This window comes from Rattus norvegicus, chromosome 10 (genome assembly GCF_021556685.1).
Source record: "Rattus norvegicus strain SHRSP/BbbUtx chromosome 10, alternate assembly SHRSP_T2T, whole genome shotgun sequence".
Classification (NCBI taxonomy): domain Eukaryota; kingdom Metazoa; phylum Chordata; class Mammalia; order Rodentia; family Muridae; genus Rattus; species Rattus norvegicus.
The window spans coordinates 83,709,448-83,729,684 of record NC_141543.1 but is presented as its reverse complement, the minus strand read 5'-3'; positions in this window follow the sequence as shown (position 1 = coordinate 83,729,684).

Genomic DNA, 20,237 nt, shown 5'->3' with positions numbered 1-20,237 from the left:
ACCCTTAGCCAGACTAACGAGAGGACACAGAGAGTGCGTCCAAATTAACAAAATCAGAAATGAAAAGGGAGACATAACTACAGATTCAGAGGAAATTCAAAAAATCATCAGATCTTACTATAAAAACCTATATTCAACAAAATTTGAAAATCTTCAGGAAATGGACAATTTCCTAGACAGATACCAGGTATCGAAGTTAAATCAGGAACAGATAAACCAGTTAAACAACCCCATAACTCCTAAGGAAATAGAAGCAGTCATTAAAGGTCTCCCAACCAAAAAGAGCCCAGGTCCAGACGGGTTTAGTGCAGAATTCTATCAAACCTTCATAGAAGACCTCATACCAATATTATCCAAACTATTCCACAAAATTGAAACAGATGGAGTCCTACCGAATTCCTTCTACGAAGCCACAATTACTCTTATACCTAAACCACACAAAGACACAACAAAGAAAGAGAACTTCAGACCAATTTCCCTTATGAATATCGACGCAAAAATACTCAATAAAATTCTGGCAAACCGAATTCAAGAGCACATCAAAACAATCATCCACCATGATCAAGTAGGCTTCATCCCAGGCATGCAGGGATGGTTTAATATACGGAAAACCATCAACGTGATCCATTATATAAACAAACTGAAAGAACAGAACCACATGATCATTTCATTAGATGCTGAGAAAGCATTTGACAAAATTCAACACCCCTTCATGATAAAAGTCCTGGAAAGAATAGGAATTCAAGGCCCATACCTGAACATAGTAAAAGCCATATACAGCAAACCAGTTGCTAACATTAAACTAAATGGAGAGAAACTTGAAGCAATCCCACTAAAATCAGGGACTAGACAAGGCTGCCCACTCTCTCCCTACTTATTCAATATAGTTCTTGAAGTTCTAGCCAGAGCAATCAGACAACAAAAGGAGATCAAGGGGATACAGATCGGAAAAGAAGAGGTCAAAATATCACTATTTGCAGATGACATGATAGTATATTTAAGTGATCTGAAAAGTTCCACCAGAGAACTACTAAAGCTGATAAACAACTTCAGCAAAGTGGCTGGGTATAAAATTAACTCAAATAAATCAGTTGCCTTCCTCTATACAAAAGAGAAACAAGCCGAGAAAGAAATTAGGGAAACGACACCCTTCATAATAGACCCAAATAATATAAAGTACCTCGGTGTGACTTTAACCAAGCAAGTAAAAGATCTGTACAATAAGAACTTCAAGACACTGAGGAAAGAAATTGAAGAAGACCTCAGAAGATGAAAAGATCTCCCATGCTCATGGATTGGCAGGATTAATATAGTAAAAATGGCCATTTTACCAAAAGCAATCTACAGATTCAATGCAATCCCCATCAAAATACCAATCCAATTCTTCAAAGAGTTAGACAGAACAATTTGCAAATTCATCTGGAATAACAAAAAACCCAGGATAGCTAAAGCTATCCTCAACAATGAAAGGACTTCAGGGGGAATCACTATCCCTGAACTCAAGCTGTATTACAGAGCAATAGTGATAAAAACTGCATGGTATTGGTACAGAGACAGACAGATAGACCAATGGAATAGAATTGAAGACCCAGAAATGAACCCACACACCTATGGTCACTTGATTTTTGACAAAGGAGCCAAAACTATCCACTGGAAAAAAGATAGCATTTTCAGCAAATGGTGCTGGTTCAACTGGAGGGCAACATGTAGAAGAATGCAGATAGATCCATCCTTATCACCCTGTACAAAGCTTAAGTCCAAGTGGATCAAGGACCTCCACATCAAACCAGACACACTCAAACTAATAGAAGAAAAACTAGGGAAGCATCTGGAACACATGGGCACTGGAAAAAATTTCCTGAACAAAACACCAATGGCTTATGCTCTAAGATCAAGAATCGACAAATGGGATCTCATAAAACTGTAAAGCTTCTGTAAGGCAAAGGACACTGTGGTTTGGACAAAACGGCAACCAACAGATTGGGAAAAGATCTTTACCAATCCTACAACAGATAGAGGCCTTATATCCAAAATATACAAAGAACTCAAGAAGTTAGACCACAGGGAAACAAATAACCCTATTAAAAATGGGGTTCAGAGCTAAACAAAGAATTCACAGCTGAGGAATGCCGAATGGCTGAGAAACACCTAAAGAAATGTTCAACATCTTTAGTCATAAGGGAAATGCAAATCAAAACAACCCTGAGATTTCACCTCACACCAGTGAGAATGGCTAAGATCAAAAACTCAGGTGACAGCAGATGCTGGCGAGGATGTGGAGAAAGAGGAACACTCCTCCATTTTTGGTGGGATTGCAGACTGGTAAAACCATTCTGGAAATCAGTCTGGAGGTTCCTCAGAAAATTGGACATTCAACTGCCTGAGGATCCAGCTATACCTCTCTTGGGCATATACCTAAAAGATGCCTCAACATATAAAAGAGACACGTGCTCCACTATGTTCATCGCAGCCTTATTTATAATAGCCAGAAAATGGAAAGAACCCAGATGCCCTTCAACAGAGGAATGGATACAGAAAATGTGGTACATCTACACAATGGAATATTACTCAGCTATCAAAAACAACGAGTTTATGAAATTCGTAGGCAAATGGTTGGAACTGGAAAACATCATCCTGAGTGAGCTAACCCAAACACAGAAAGACATACATGGTATGCACTCATTGATAAGTGGCTATTAGCCCAAATGCTTGAATTACCCTAGATCCCTAGAACAAACGAAACTCAAGACAGATGATCAAAATGTGAATGCTTCACTCCTTCTTTAAATGAGGAAAAAGAATACCCTTGGCAGGGAAGGGAGAGGCAAAGATTAAAACAGAGACTGAAGGAACACCCATTCAGAGCCTGCCCCACATGTGGCCCATACATATACAGCCACCCAATTAGACAAGATGGATGAAGCAAAGAAGTGCAGACCGACAGGAGCCGGATGTAGATCGCTCCTGAGAGACACAGCCAGAATACAGCAAATACAGAGGCAAATGCCAGCAGCAAACCACTGAACTGAGAATAGGTCCCCCGTTGAAGGAATCAGAGAAAGAACTGGAAGAGCTTGAAGGGGCTCGAGACCCCAAAAGTACAACAATGTCAAGCAACCAGAGCTTCCAGGGACTAAGCCACTACCTAAAGACTATACATGGACTGACCCTGGACTCTGACCCCATAGGTAGCAATGAATATCCTCGTGGGAGCACCAGTGGAGGGGGAAGCCCTGGGTCCTGCTAAGACTGAACCCCCAGTGAACTAGACTATGGGGGGAGGGCGGCAATGGGGGGAGGGTTGGGAGGGGAACACCCATAAGGAAGGGGAGGGGGGAGTGGGATGTTTGCCCGGAAACCGGGAAAGGGAATAATACTTGAAATGTATATAAGAAATACTCAAGTTAGGGGTTGGGGATTTAGCTCAGTGGTAGAGCGCTTGCCTAGCATGCACAAGGCCCTGGGTTCGGTCCCCAGCTCCGAAAAAAAGAAAATAAAAAGTTCAAGAAATACTCAAGTTAATAAAAAAACAAAAACAAAAAACCAAAAAACAAAAAACAGACAGTCAATGCTCGGCTACCTCTTACCCCTTAAAACTACTCTCCCATTCTACCTTCTCTATGGATTCCTCTGATCATTGCCAAGTGGTGAATGAGAAAAAACTTGTGCCACATTTCATGGTGATCTGCTTGACCCTGAAGCAAGAGAAGCAATGGGAGTCTCATGTTGTCTCATGTCCCACGCGCGACTTTTCGCCGGCAAGGAGCACGCAGACATTAGAAATCCTTACTGCGACCACTTTATTAATCTTAGAAGAGGAAAGCCACGCCGCGCCAACATGGGGCGCTTATAAAACCCTCGTGCAGCGCACCCACACCTGATTGGTTGTTACCCATGATCTTATAAGGCACGCCCCGGAGTGGGCAAAGACCTGGCACGAAGGCACTCTTGCACATGCGCACAGTTAATTTCCTGAAAGGGGGGGCCGGCTGGCGCGGTGAAGGTTGGCGCCATCTTGCAAAGGCGGAGTCTATCCTGACCTACCACGTGGGGCGCAGTGGAAGACAGCGCCAACTAGTGGTGGCGAACGTATTGCGGCCCTCTACATCTCACCCTTATAATTTATATAATTTTATAGCAGAAATGATCACCCTATCGCGTGCAATGAGGAAACCTCAGCGATGTGCAAGGGCTGATCAAAGGAACACTGAGTCTCTCTCAATCCCAGTGCAATGGACCCACAGATCCATGGGGTGCAGGAGCAGAGAACTCAGATACAGAGTAAATCCTGAACAAGATAACCAAATTCCAGGTGAGGCCCTTTGTACAATGGCCACAAGTGCTTTGAATGATAACGGCCTTGTCACGTTACTGTTGAGATCTGAGTTTGTAAACCAACCATGGTATGAATACTGATCCACAGCATAGGGCTGCATCAAACAGAGCCACTCCCCATAAGTAGTGAGCACCTCATATGGTCCTCCTCAGCTGTTACCACCAAGGACCGTAGTCAAGCTGCTCTTATAATAAAATTTAGAATTCCCAATTGTTACCTCCAGAAAGTTCACCCACTGTACTTGTCTAACAATAGATTGGGGGAGGATAACTCCAGACACTGCAGACACAATGTCTGCAGCAGTAATGGCTGCTACAATGTAGAGGGCCTCAATACCTTCGCCACCACTAGTTGGCGCTATCTTCCACTGCGCCCCATGTGGTAGGTCAGGATAGACTCCGCCATTGCAAGATGGCGCCAACCTTCGCTGCGCCAGCCGGCCCCCCCTTTCAGGTAGTTAACTGTGCGCATGTGCAAGAGTGCCTTCGTGCCAGGTCTTTGCCCACTCCGGGGCGTGCCTTATGAGATCATGGGTAACAACCAATCAGGTGTGGGTGCGCCGCACGAGGGTTTTATAAGCGCCCCATGTTGGCGCGGCGTGGCTTTCCTCTTCTAAGATTAATAAAGTGGTCGCAGTAAGGATTTCTAATGTCTGCGTGCTCCTTGCCGGCGAAAAGTCGCGCGCGGGACAGTCTCAGACACATCTGCCTCTATTACACAATAACACCTTTTATAAGTAATTCAGATATATCCTTTTTAGAGTAGCATGTTACTGTTGGGTAATAAAAATACCTTTGTTTCCATATTTTATTAAGAAGTTCTCCATAACCCATGCCGCTTTTCAACTTGCAATCCTCTCTCTTCAATCTCCCAGTGCTGACATTTTATTTCAATCTCCCAGGTGTGCTTCTGATTTATTTTTATTTCAAGCTATCCATGGTTTTAATTCTCTGTTTGATTTCGTATACCTGAGTGCTTTCTTTGATTCTGCATCCCCAGGATCTCAACGCATGCAGCCCAGTGTAGAGTATATGTTCAATGGGAGACATTTATACCCATCTTTACAGTTGAGTTTCATCTCCCTATCCAATCAGAGGGAACACGAGTTTGACATCTTATATTTAATAATAAAACGTTAGAGTTAGCTAGGAATTTAGCCCGGTCAGTGCAGCACTTGTCTAGAAATCACTAAGCCCTGGGTTTGATCCCTTGTAACTCAGAAACTGAGTATGGTGACTCACACCTGTCGTCCAGCACTTGGGAAGTAGAGAGAAGGAGAAGAGAAATCCATTGTTATTCCTGTCATAGAGCATGATCCAGGCTTTTCTGGATTCCATAAAAGTCTCAAAACAAGCCCTCACAAAATTTCCTTATTTTTCCTGTATCCTTTCGTTTTCCCTTCCTTAAGGCCCTCAGTGATGGGGGTCACCGAGTTAAAATTGTTAACTTTTCCTCCTAACCCCTCAAATCTCCTTTTTATAGACATCTAAAGTTTCATTTCGTATATTCTTAACCATAAATATTAAAACCAGGGCTCATTTCAATGTGACCCAAGTTCTCCACACCATACTTTCATAATCCATAGCCCTGGTAACCACAGGCTATCATGTATGTTGTAGTCTGTGTGGATGATTGTGTTATAGTTCTTGGGAAAGGCAGTCAGGTGCCCAGAGAGCAAAAGGAAAGTCTGTCTCGCTGAAATCAATGTAATCAAATGAAATCAAAGAAGAAGGATGGGGAACACTGCGGATAGGTGGAACAACAGAATGGGCACTGGGAACCCCAAATAAAATACATCTCTATCCTTTCATACTTGAATCAAGAAAACAGTCCCTGGTATATCATAGACGACCTGCTGAGGAGAGAATAAAGGAGCTCTGTCAGCTTTGTATAGAGAAAGGAATTTCTCTGAGGTGAATTATATTTTCTTCTGCTTTATATACCATGGTGTGAGACAATACTCAGGATTCCAAATGACAGGACTGGACTATGAGCTTCTCATATCCTTGGTCCCTGTCAGGAGTATTATTGAGCAAGCGGTAGCTATTTCTGTACAGTTTTTAACATTTTTGTGGAACCTAAGGTTTTTGGTCCTTAAAGGCCTTTGAGAATGGAAGCTTGTGATGTTTTTTGATGACTGTGAGGAAAAGGATGACTGTCCCAGAGCCTATGGCCACATTCCTGCAGGAGTTCCATGAGATGTTTTCATAAATAGAGAGCTTGAGCTCATTTTTTCTATTGTGAAATTCGTTATGGATGAAGCTGTGTAGTTGTGAAGTGCAACTATTCTTCTTTTGCTACAGACCACCCAGGGGAGTGTGTCAGCAGAGGGACCAAGGCTTGGATTTCAGGTAGAGAACGGATTCGGCATGACAGACAGACACAAACTCGAGGTGTGTGCTGCTGCGAAAAGCTTTACTTCTTGGCATAGATTTAAGCAGTTAGAGCAGGTACATCATAATTGGCATTCATCACCCCACCAAATGTCCCTTGCAAGGAGGAAAACAGAACGTACAGTCTAGGAAACAATTCTCAACTGCAAACAATAGTTTAGAAAACTGCAGTTATACTGCCAGACTTGTGGGCACCAGGTATATATTCATCATTTACTTTTGTTTTAATAAAGTTTAAACTCTATATTTATGGCCCCTCAGAATAGTAAGGAAACTTTTGTAACCATAGTTAACTCTTGATAAGTTTGTTCAACTTGTTGGAACTTGTCTATGATCTTCCTAAAAGAATCGTTACTGTTTTGAATCATGCTAAACAAAGCGTTTTCAAAAGGGGGAAGAGACTTTCTGGAACAGTCATGTTCTTAATAGCTGCAATTAATTTCTCTCCTATTTGCTGGGAACTAATGGGTGCAGCAGTTGAATTCATCGCAGCCGTTGAGTTCATCAGGGTCATGATGGTGTGAGATGTTTCCGCCTCTAAACTTTCAGTTCCTGAGACATCTAAAGGTACATGACCATCTTCCCACACTACTATATTCCTAAAATCAGATATTGCTGACAGGCTTAAAGTTGCTAAGATCACCAAGGCTAGAACACAGAAGGCACCTCCACTGCAAGCCTAGACCCCAGTCATCATCTATTTGTAGGGAGACTGCCAGGGACCTCCAGGAGGCCAAGCCATTCCAGGCACAGGCCTCTGTTCTGGATAGAAAGGAAGCACAAGAGCTTCCTGTCACAGAGACTCCACTGGAGTGGGTGTGGCAGTCTTTTGTGGGTTTTTTTGTTGTTGTTCTTTTTTGTTTTGGTATGGGACGGTACAGCTTTCTTGGTAATCCATCTGTTAAATAGACACAGTATGAAAAGAATTGCTAATGAAAAGGAGCCCAAGGAAGGAAGTATGCATGAACTTGTAATTTAATTGGCAAATTATTTTATCTTAAATATTCTTATTCCCATATAACTCCAATGCCATGCAAATTCCATGGTTTCCATTCCATATATACAATGCAATGCATTTTACCACATTAAGAAAGGTACATGTTCATAACATTAGTCAACTTAGAATGCTTTTCGGACCTTCCCCACAGAAACCATGTAGAATTTAGCTACCACCCACTAATCCCACTAATTATTTAACCTGACCCAGGGCTGGACAATGCTTAGTCAAACTTCTCTGTTTCTAGATTTTCTAATTTTACACATTTCGTGCTACTCAAATAATAAAGTATATTCTTCTCTATGGATCCAAATGGATTTCTTTTTACTTTGCAAGAACTTTTTTTAAAGGTTCATTCACGTTTCCACATGAATTAGTACTGTTTTGCTTTTTATTTCCCGGTTCCATCACACAGTCATACTCAGACATTTTATTTGCTCATTCTTCAGTTTTGAGCATTTGCGATATTTATACATTTTTGTCTGTTATGAACAATGCTGCTATAAATATTTACCTGTGAATTTTTGTGTGAACGTATGTTTAGATTTCTCCTGGGTCTGTAACTAGCAGAGTGTGTGCAGAACTGTGAGATAATCTTTCAAAGCAGCTATTTTTCTTTTTATATAGCTCTCTTTATCTTTTATTTCTAAGATTATATTATAATTATTCCTCTTGCCCCTTTCTTCCCTTATACCCCTTTTGTTCTCTTTTAAATTCATAGCCCCTTTTTTAAAAAACTAATTATTGTTACATATATATTATATATCATGTGTATTCCTAAAGTATGTGTATTCATAAAAGCATATACATAGATGTATTTATGTCTACATATTTATTTATATATTCATATATCCAATATCTAAGGTTAAGTAACATCTTTAATGAAAATCATCACAACTTTTCCAGAGTTTCCATTAATGAACACTTACTAAATGACCAAGCTGGATTTCAAACTCTTTGGGGGATGTTTATAAAGTTTTCTCCAACAGGTTTCTGTGTTGGAGTAAAATTATCCTGCAAATATAATTAGTGAAAGTTATCATATCTTCGTTAGACCATGGCTACATCTTCAAGGGATTATTTATAGATAGATGAAAAGCAGAATCAATGGGGCATGGTGAGTGGACCCAGCAACACAGTAGCAGATTTGCTGGTGAAACCACCAAAGCCTGACTCATTTAGCAGGATTTTTTTTGTAATTATTATGAGCTATTGGTACTTTTTAATATGCACACTACTTAACCATCTACACTGTTGTAATGCTTTACCACCCTGAGGCAAACAAGAAACCATTAGATAAACTGGGTTGCTCAGAATACCCTACAGAAGATTACAAACATTAGCAACTTACTAGGAAATGCCAAGACATGGTCCATATCGAGAAGTGAATTTCTTAAACCTCATTTTACACAAAAAGCAGTTAGGAGTGGTGCTTCATTATCTGAATTTTTAACTAGCTCCAGGTGGTGTGGCTATGTGGCTCCGAATAAAACAATTAGTCAGGGATTTTCAGGACTATGATCCATATTCAATGCTCCTTAGGCCACCCCGGTATTAAATTGATTTAAGAACATCGGCACTAGTTCTCTGGATCGCCAACTATCTCACACGTGCATGATTGAGGGTGTTCATTTCATTTCTTCTGTGGAATCCTTAGCACATAGAAGACTGTCCAAGAAACAGTTATACTATTTGTTGAGTGACCGAATTTATGCCTAGCCACTCTATCTCTTTCAATTGAAATGATAGGAAAACTTAGAAAGGTTGACTAATTCATCAAGAACTGGTAGCTAATACAATCGGCGACTAAAAGTTGACCTAAAGTTATCTTCAGTGATCATAATTTTAACACCTCATGGAAGTTTGCTTTACTTGGTAACTGCAATTTCCAATTCAGATCTACAGTTGATATACTGCAGTTGTTTGTGAGTGCATCCTGGGCAACTATACAGTTATGCCCTCCCCTGGGATACTAAAAGGTCTGAAGAGTCTACATCCATCAGTGGGAGTGACCTTAGCTGTGACTCATGACACTGGGGATATAAAACCTGAAGAGGGCGCCTTCTATAGCCAGAGAGGAACCCCAGCACAGCAATAGAGATACCAACCTATGAATAAAGCTTTCAATCCAAAATTCATCCTGTGTACAAGTAATGCAGGCACAGGGGAGGGAACAGAGACTGAGGGAATGACCAACCAATAACCGGCCCAAAGTGAGAGCCATCCCATGGCCAAGCACCAATCCCTAACACTATTAATGATAGTCTCTTAGGCTTGCTAACAGGAGCATGCTTCATCCAGCTCCTGACTCAGATATAAACACCCACAGCCAAACAGTGGCTGGAGCTCAGGGACTCTTCTAGAAGAATAGGAGGAAGGGTTGCAGGCCCTGAAGAAGAGAGGAAATCCACAGGAAGACCAACAGAGTCAACTAACCTGGATCCTTGGGTCTTGCAGAGTCTGAACCACCAACAAAAGAACATATACTGGCTGGACCTGGGCCTCCCTGATCATATGTAGCAAATATGCAGCTTGGTCTTCATGTGGGTCCTGAACAACTAGAGCATGGGCTGTCTCAAAAGCTGTTGCTTCTCTGTGGGGTAAGTTCTTTTAGCTGGGCTGCCTTATCTGGCCTTCGTGGGAGAGGAAGCACCTAGCCTTGCAGAGACTTGAAGCACCAGGGTAGGAGGGATACCCAGGGTGACCCACACACTCTCAGAGGAGAAGGGGAGGAGAGATGGTTGGATTGTGGGAGGGAGTAACCAGGAGAGAGGCAGTGAGCTGGATGTAATGTAAATAAAAGAATGACACAAATAAGAAAAAAGATTCTGCATCTATCTGTGGAGAAGACCAACTGTGCTATCGTGAGTGCCTTCAGATGAGTCTGAATCTGCAGAGCTGAGCCATTCCCAGCTTCATCCTGTGTTCCACAGCCATGCTGCATTGGCAACGAGCCCCACATATTCTGCATCCTAGCATGTGTCTTTATATTTTTCTCGAGGACAAACTGTTCAGAAATCTAAGCACACAACAATCAGATCGTTATGTATGGCAAATCCGAGTGGCCTCTGCCACCCATGTTTTGAAGGAAAAAGCAAATCACAGAGAGAATATTCTCCATGAAGAAGGAAAATAATGTAATCAGAAAAGAGGCTCAAAAAAGATACTAAACAAAATCATAGTGATTAAAATGGTTCTGTGGTGCTGAAAGAATTCTGGGATACAAGAACTCAGTAAACAAACAAAACCTTTCTCTGCTATAAACTCTACTCCAACTCTCTCTCTCTCTCTCTCTCTCTCTCTCTCTCTCTCTCTCTCTCTCACACACACACACACACACACACACACACACACACACACACACACACACACAGAGAGAGAGAGAGAGAGAGAGAGAGAGAGAGAGAGAGAGAGAGAGAGAGAGAGAGAGAGAGAGGCTGATATATGGAATTTTGTAATTAGTCAATATAGAAATACCTAGGGCATACAGGCTAACATAATTGTTGGGAGTTAACCATGGTTTCTGAATGAAAGGTTATATTTGGATTGAGAAGCAAATGAATTGACTGATAACACTTGGGGAAGCCCCTGAGTTGCTCCACTTACCAAAGCTGCTCTACTATCTCCAGACTACGGGAAAGCCTACCTGCAGGCAGTCTTTTCCATCCCTAAAGTTTCCCCTCTTTTAACACATGAAACCATAACACGCAATGCCATGTGCGTACAGTATCCATTCCTTGGAGCGACTGTGGTCCTTCTGTTGTTCTGATTAAAAGAACAATTCTGCTTCTGGAGATACCTGTCTGTTTCTCTTCCTTCCAACTTGCCTCCATCGGTTCTGACTCATGTGATTTATGTGATAATGTGTTTTAAAATTAGAAATAATCTTGTTGGGAGGGTGTGTGTGATGAAGGATGTATAAAAACTATCTTTTCTCATCAAGGTAAATTTTTAAAAAAATTCTTTAATTAATGCATGACCCCAATTATTCATCTCAGCACTAAAAGTAACTTCTTTGGTCACTGAAGTTTTAAGTTAATGTCTATCAAAGCAATGGGGCCCTTACTCAAATTTGGTTACAGATTTGTGACTTATTTTGAACAATTAGATATTAATGTGGGAGATGTGACCACTAAATAAGAACTCACTTATAGGTTGGCTTTACTTTGCTTTGTGTGTTGTGAGAAAACATCCATGGGCTAAGTGTTCTTCCCAGGAGGTTGGGCATGAGAAACAGCACAATTTGGAGTCCAGCCTAGAGCAGGTCACACACATGGGAAGGGAGGATGAATATATCCTTCTTCTTTTTCCTCCTCTTCTTCCTTTTTTCTTCTTCTCTTTCTCTTCCTCCTTCTCTCTCTCTTTCTCTCTCTCTCTCTCTCTCTCTTTCTTTCTTCCTTTCCTCTTCCCCCTCTTCTTCTTCCTCCTCCTCCCCTTGTTAAAGGTTGTTCCGTTTTTATGGTCATTTTTTTAACATTAATCTTGGTCCCTTGCAGACATTTGGAAGATAGTCTTACTTGTCAAGGATTTAAAGTAGCTGTGCCAGGTGAATGTGATAGGGTATTGTCACCATTCGATTTCGGTTTTATTTACACGGTAGTTATGATCCATTCTTCGTACCATTGCATAATCAAGTGTTCTGCCTCATTAAACTATATTAACAGCATTCTTCTCTACTAAGGTGGATATTTCAGTTTAGGCAGTGACAGGCAGTAGAGGGCAGGAGGATAGGGAGAAAGTCCTAGTCCCTTGCCTTGTTTCATGCCTGACAGACATGCGCTCTTTAGCTCCTCTGAGGTGGTCTTCTATTCACATGCTCTCAGCTTTGGCTGCATTGATAACATCACTCTTTCTTTTTATCCCTTTAGAGAAAGTATGACTGCAAGATGGGCATTATATGGTACGCTCATGTGATAGTTTTTATGAGATATACATTTATATGTATCACAGTCTCTGATTTATTCTATGAAACCTTTGTATAACTCAACACATAGTGCTTTTGTTACAAAGATTTCGGTGGTTATTTCTTTTGTCTAGCTGTTACCTATTTCTTGTTTGGACCATCCTCATGCATCCTTTAAATCATATCTACTCCTATGACGAGTTTCATAGGCAACCACTAAAGTAAGTACTAGAAAAAATTATTACCACTCATTTGTTTCTGTGCTTCACTATATATCATTATTTATTTATCAAATCACACTGAAACAAACAATTCTACTCGGGATTCATAGTAGAGATTAGTTTGACCTTAATCAGTGAGTTTGGCAGGACAATCATTTTCCTACACAGAGACATGCAATTAAGGGATGGCATTTGTTTTTTAATTACTATTACTCTTATGATTTGATGTAGAAATGAGGCACATGAGCTTGGGTTACATAATTTAGTTAAAATTTTTATTAAACGTATAGGATGTGTGCATGTATGTATATGTCATGGCACTTGTGTGGAGGTCAGAGGACAAATTCTGGAAATTGGTTTTGTCTGTTAGCCATGTGGATCATGGGAGTTTAACTTAGACAATCAGGTTTGGTGGGAAACCCCTTTACCAACTCAAACACCCTGGTAGCCTGACATATTCTTTCAAGCTTGCTTTACAAAATTTATCATCTCAGTTTTTCGAAAATAAACATTATTCCACTGTTAAGTATATTTACATTGCTGTAAAGCACACTGTAGATTTTTTTTTATCTATCAGACATAAAAATCTGCATACAGTTAAAACATAACTTTCCCTTTCTCTTCATTTGTAACCAAAACTCTACTTTCTGTTTCTCCCATTTAATTAATTAATTGATTAATTAATTATAGACATAGTAAAGATAAGGAATGGGTTGGCTGGTAAAAAAAAAAACTGTCCTTGCAAACATGAAGACTGTAGTATAATCCTCAGCAACCATGTGAAATAAACAGGCTTGCTGGTATATGCTTGTCACAACAGTGCGGAGTAGATGAAGGCTTTCCTTAGCTGCCTAGCCAACCTGGAGCGATTTGTAAACTCTTTGCAAATGATAAACCATATATTAAGGGATGTGGATGATGTTACTACAGAAAATACCCAAAGATTTTCTCTAATTTCCACACAGATGCAACCCTAGCTGAGGTGTCATTGGGAATGGATGGCTTCTGGGAGCCTGAGAATCAGCTCTGTATAAAAGTCTGGTCCCTTTAAGGGTACTATTTAAGGGTATTGACCACATTTCAGTCAAATATCCAATAGTATATAAGCAAATCCAAATTGGATTTAGGGCCCTTAGGAAATGAGGACACAAAGTGGTGTGGATAGAAAAGAGGGGTTAAACTTGGAGAAGTTCGCAAAGATGAGATGAATTGTTGGGTCCTGTTAATTAAGGTCAGTCTGCCCTTGTCCAGATCCTCTACCTGTGGAATGTCAATGTAGCCTTGGTGAAATAAAGGTCCAACTCCCCTCACTCACATAAGTTCTTTTCTTTTTTTTTTTTTTTTTTTTTTTTTTTTTTGGTTCTTTTTTTTTTTCGGAGCTGGGGACCGAACCCAGGGCCTTGCGCTTCCTAGGTAAGCGCTCTACCACTGTGCTAAATCCCCAGCCCCCTCACTCACATAAGAAACCTGTTCAGCAAGCACCTGAGACTCCTGGAATGGCTCCCCATGCTAATAAGGCATCTCAGTACCTTAACCTACAGACAATTACCATTGCCAAGCCTGGATAATCCAAACTACTTTCCCAAAACTATATAACACTTACTTTACCCTGAATAAAGTATGTGTGTATAAGTCCATCTCAAATAAAGAAATGTGCACAAGCTAAGATTGTCTCAGCGAGCTGTTTCATTGAATTCTTTTTTGAGAAAGCCTTTGCCTAAAACAACAGTAACACAAAGATTCCCTGAGAATGTCTTCTCCCTATTTAAACTTTTTGGCCCCTGCACTCACTCCCAACTGGACCAGAATCCTGAAGAACTTAACTCTTTCTAGATTCTGCTTCACCATTCCAGCATGGTATTATACGGTGTCTGGATACCCTGAGAGGGAGGAAGAGGAGGATAGTGGAACCATAGCTAGACCCCAAAACACATATCACAGAGAATGTGACCAAAATATGAGATTCTTTTATTTTGAGATTCTCAAAAAGTTGATCAAAATACTCTTAGAATTTGTTTCCTTGGATATTTTAAATAAAGTCAGTGGAACCTGAAGAGTCAATTGTACAGTACATCTTAAAACTTGTATATACTGCTGATTAGAGAGATACAACTAGTAATCAGTTCATTTTTATAACTGTGGTTAGATATTGATACATGCCTTGGAGAGAGTAATAAGCCTGTTGAAATCAACCTGTAAACCTGTTCATCATTTATTGAGTGATTTACCTCTTGGGGGAAGAGAACTGCCTCACTTATTTTTATGTTGTACACAATGTCTTGCTCATATTAGAAACTTCTTAACCATTTAAGTTTAATTATCAAATGAGTAGGGCAGTATTAAAGTTGCAAAAGGTTAGCATTTGGGCCATAAGATAGGACAAGTGAGCCATTATACATTATTGACATTAACAAATTAGCACTGGAGAAACATTTGGCAACATTCCAGTGGTTCATATATTCCCTCTGTGTCTTGCTCTTCCCACGTTCTCTATTTATTCACACCTACTGGATAATAAGAACAGCAAACAAATATTTAGAGCCTCTAGTTTCAATTTTGCTGCCTTCTAAAAATTAACACAATGAATTTTAAGTGTCATTCAAATCAATACAGATTCAAGATGCATAATTACCCTTCATAAGATGCAATTAGTGATGAGTAAATACTAATTTTATGTGTATATGTGTTTATGTGTACATAACATATAAACACATTTATTCTTAAGATAAGCTAATTATGCCTTTATGTTTATTTTTATTGCAAAGATTATATTGCACCTTTGGTATTTGGGGTGATTTGCAAATTATTATGATTTATTGCTAGTGTAGCTGAAATTTCTTCGACCATATTTTTCTCATGTTACTGTAGTTATTTTCCTATTCATTTATCTACTGAATGGCCATTGCTCTGTTGACATGAACATCATAATTAAGAATTCAATACATCTCCTTTATCTATAATCAATTAATTACAGCATTTGATAATGTGTCTTACTCCATTATAGGGCATGCTTCCCGATTGATAAACAGTAGTTACAGAAACATAGATTTCTAGTTTTTTTCTCTATTCTCTACTTACCAAAAGCTTTTATATCATATTTGTATGTGAATAACGAGAGTCTAGATACACAATATTATATCACTTTGAGGACTCCTTTGGACAACAACTCAATAAGATGTAACCCATTACCTTTCTGGAAGCTTTATTTGGCGACAAGAGATATCCATAGGAACCCCAAAATAGCCCAATCTGTTTTCAAGGCTTTAGGTGACTTTGCTTCTATGCCCACTCTCTGCTTCTTCTCATGTCTTCCCTCATGTGCTGCTTTCTTCACCCCTTCTTTCTTTCTGTCCCTAGTTAGCCAATAGGTGAATTTTTTATGGCACTATGAGCTTGTACACATCTCATCAACAGCATCACTTTTGATTCTTTTCTTCTTTCCCTGAGGCTATCTAGCATCCTATAGGTAGTTAGAAAGTACTTACTGCATAGCCAACCAAATCCAATTAAATGATTTTAAATACAGCACTTTAACTAAAAAATTTTAAAATTCTAGAAAAAAATATTTAAAAGTTTTCAATTTTTAGTTTAAAAATCAATGTCATGTATCCATACTCTTAATATTCACATGAAATTATGATGAACTGAGGGGATTGCAACCTTAGGGGAAGAACAATAGCATCATTTAACCAGACCTCTTAGAGTTCCCAGGGACTACACCACCAACCAAAGAGTGTGATAGCCCGGTCCTTAGCTCCTTCTGTGTATGTAGCAGAGGACTGCTTCATCTGGCATCAGTGGGAAGGGAGGAGCTTGGTCCTGTGGAGGTTTGATGCCCCAGAGAAGGGGAATGTTAGAGGTGAGGCGGGAGTGAGTGAGTGGGTAGGGGAGCACCTTCTCAGAGACAAACAGGAGGAGGTGGGGTGAGGAATTTGTGGAAAGGAGACTGGGAAGGGGAATAACATTCGAAATGTAAACAAATAAATTATTAATAAATAAAATATTTTATGTAAGTAGGGGATAGAGAAAATCTAGAGATTTCTGTCTTAGCATGTAGAGTACCCTCTGGTACCACGAACTGTGTAGGTGTTGACTTCAGGAATAGAGCCTTTTTTGTCAGTTTGTGGAGAGCAACCTGTACACCTATGCAATTCAATGAACACAAACAAGTAGAACTGGTGCTCACCTAAAGCCATCATCCCTACGGGGATAGTGTTCTTGGTACCAGAAGGTTCTCTTCATATGATCAAAGCAGAAATGTAAACAACAGCACAGCTATAAAACCTTCAATTGACAGTAGTATTCTTTCTTGAAGATCTGCTGGTTCAATGGTCACATAAAGCTTACAAGAATAGCCAAGTATCTGATTTGACTTAAGGCCAACTCCACAAAATGGAACACATATTCAATGCTGCCTGGATGACGAAGAACTCGAGACTAGATAGGCCATAGACTTAGGATAAAACCAAATATCACTATTCTAGTAAAGGAACCTAGCAATAAAATGACTCCAGTGGCATTCAACTAAACTCATCAACCAATATCTTGCTCAGTCATCATCAGAGAAGCTTCCTCCTGTAGCAGATGAGAAGAAAATACAAAGAACACATCTAGACACAATGCACAGAAGGAGAGACACTGGAACACTCAGTACTAAATGGGTTGTCTCCATCAAAAATTTTCCCTTGAACCTCAGGGGAATCCTTTAGAAGAGGAGGCAGAAAGAGTGTAAGAACTTAAGAGAATGTAGAACAGCTAGGAATCAAGGTCTTCTAAACACAACAGTAACAATGTAAATATGCTCAAAGAAACTGAGGCAGCATGAACAAGACCTGAATGAATCTACACTAGGTAGAGTTTTAAAGCTGGAAAAAAAGTAGAAACATGCATCCATTGCTATACTCCAGAAGCTATATCTAATTGATAACTACTCACAAATGAAAATTGAAGATTTCTCTAATAAAGCATCACTGGAGAATTAAATTATTCTGAAGGATAGGTTGCACTCCGAGCAGTAGAGGCCAAATAGAATATCAACTCAATAGCATCTTTGGACTCTTCTTCTCTCATAATATCATGTAGTCCTTTACTTTCATATGTATATTGCCCAACTAGTCATTTGCATATATATTGTGGTTTTTATGGGAATCCTGAGTGTGCAAGTGAATGGGTCTCTGTGTCTATATGTTTTCATGCCTTTCATTTGGCTCCCTTCTTGTTTGTTTGTTTTGTTCTATCCCTAAATGTTTATTTTATTTTACCTTATTTAATTTTATTTTTATACCTTAGAAGCCTGCTTGTTTTCCAAAGAGAAGCAAAAATAGGGTAGATGCACAAAGGAGGAGAGGTAAGGAGGTACTGTGAAGATGGAGGGAGAACTATAGCCAGGATTATATTAAAATATTTTGAATTAGAATAACAAAAACGGAAAATATCCCACTGAATGTAGAGCACAAGGACTTACACAGACACAAGAAAACACGGACAGAAGAAAACAGAAATTTTAAAAGCATCATGATGTATGATTGACACACACATATGATATATATACATATATATATATATATATATGTATATATATATATATAAAATTTTCCTTCCCTTACTTTAGGATTCATGGAAGAAAGAATTTTCAGTTTGCAAGAATCAGACTACCAGCTATCTCACACACACACACACACACACACACACACACACACACACATACACACACTCACAGTTCAACACAATCCAAGTCAGCACACAGGGAAGCATTCTCAGAGAACCCAGTTTTGTGATCAGGAAATCGACATGCATAGGGATACATTGTTATTTTCAGATCTCCAGATCTGGGTAATTGTAGTTATTTTAGTTTGGATTTTTGATGATGTGATAAAACTTTCTGGAGCCATAATGGAACAAGCTAATAACTAGCAGGTGATCTCCGTGAGATGGCCTGCTTCAGATGATTATATAATCTGTGACAAGCTCACCTTTATTAAGCAAGGCTGTAAGGGAATTCATTTTAGGAAAGATTCCTGCTACTAAATGCTTTTCCTGTTATTATTAAACATACATAACAACTATTAAGTAATTGCCCACCTCTGTGGAACAGATCACTGCAGATCTTTGAAGTTGTACTGTCTTGTAGTGATGCTATAGAGACAAATAGATGACTTCTTAGGTCTTAATGATGATCCTATAAGAATTCCTAAAATTATAACAGTGATTATTAAGCTCTTTTTAGTGCGACTGCTATTAGGTCCTTTTCTGATAGTCAAAACTACAATGGGAACTCTGCCAGTCTCTCAAGTGTCACCAGTTAATTACTCTTACATAGTAACCAGACTTTCTCCTACTCAGAGCACATTCCAAGAGGTTGTAAAACAATTATCCAAAGGGCATAAAAAGGAAACTAACAATTTATTATAGGTGCCAGGACAGAGGATAAAATATTGACTGGGTTTATCTATTCAAAACTTCACTAATAATTTAATGTTTGTTTTTAACCTTCAGGGAACCTGTGGAGCTGTGACAGGTGATAGATATTTAGCCAGATAATTACTCCTAAAGGATATGCATGCAAACATTCTCTGCTGTAAACTTCTATTTCAATTTATGATTTGACTTTTTGTGTGAAGTTGTGATAAACTTTTTAAACATGTGATCATGTATTCTGAAAGATGTTTACATGCTGAGGACAAAGAGAAGAATCAGAACTGAGCTGAGAATTGAACTGTGAGATTGAAATGAGCTGACAAGTTTTTAGACAGTGTTCACTTTTTAGACAGAACTGAACTCAAGAAGATCTTGAAGTATAGACATAGCATTTGGAGAAAGGCATTGAGAATAAGGCATTATTGGAACATCGGAGCAGGAGGAGAGAGCAAGATTAGAAGGAGAATGCCGAGTGGAATAACTTAGAAACTATTAAATACTAATAGCAGTGTGCAGAATGCAGAAAGAAAGAGGGAAAAAGAAGAAGCTGCAGAGAGCAGAAGGAACAAGCAGGTTTCTCCTTACTTTGGGACAGGACAGGTCCTTTCTTAATAACAAGGCAGGCTTAGTTTTATTAAAAGGAATGAAGCTTTTCTTTCTTACAAACTTGGGTTTAATCATTTAGCATTAAAAGGGTAGAAAGTTTTTGTTTCTCCATGCAATAAAGATTGGGGCTCATTTTTCATCTAGAATAAGTGAGTTCTTTCTGCACCAGTGCTTGATCTTTTGCTCCATATGCATATGTGTGAATGTGTGTGTAAGAATGTAATTGTGAGAATGCATGTAAGCTAGGCCCAACTTGTTTTATTGGAAATGTATAAATTTGCATTTGTGATTCTGTATAGGAACTTATGTGAGTTTATGCACATTTGCCCATTTCCTTCTGCAAGGGCTATTCTCTTTTCTTGGT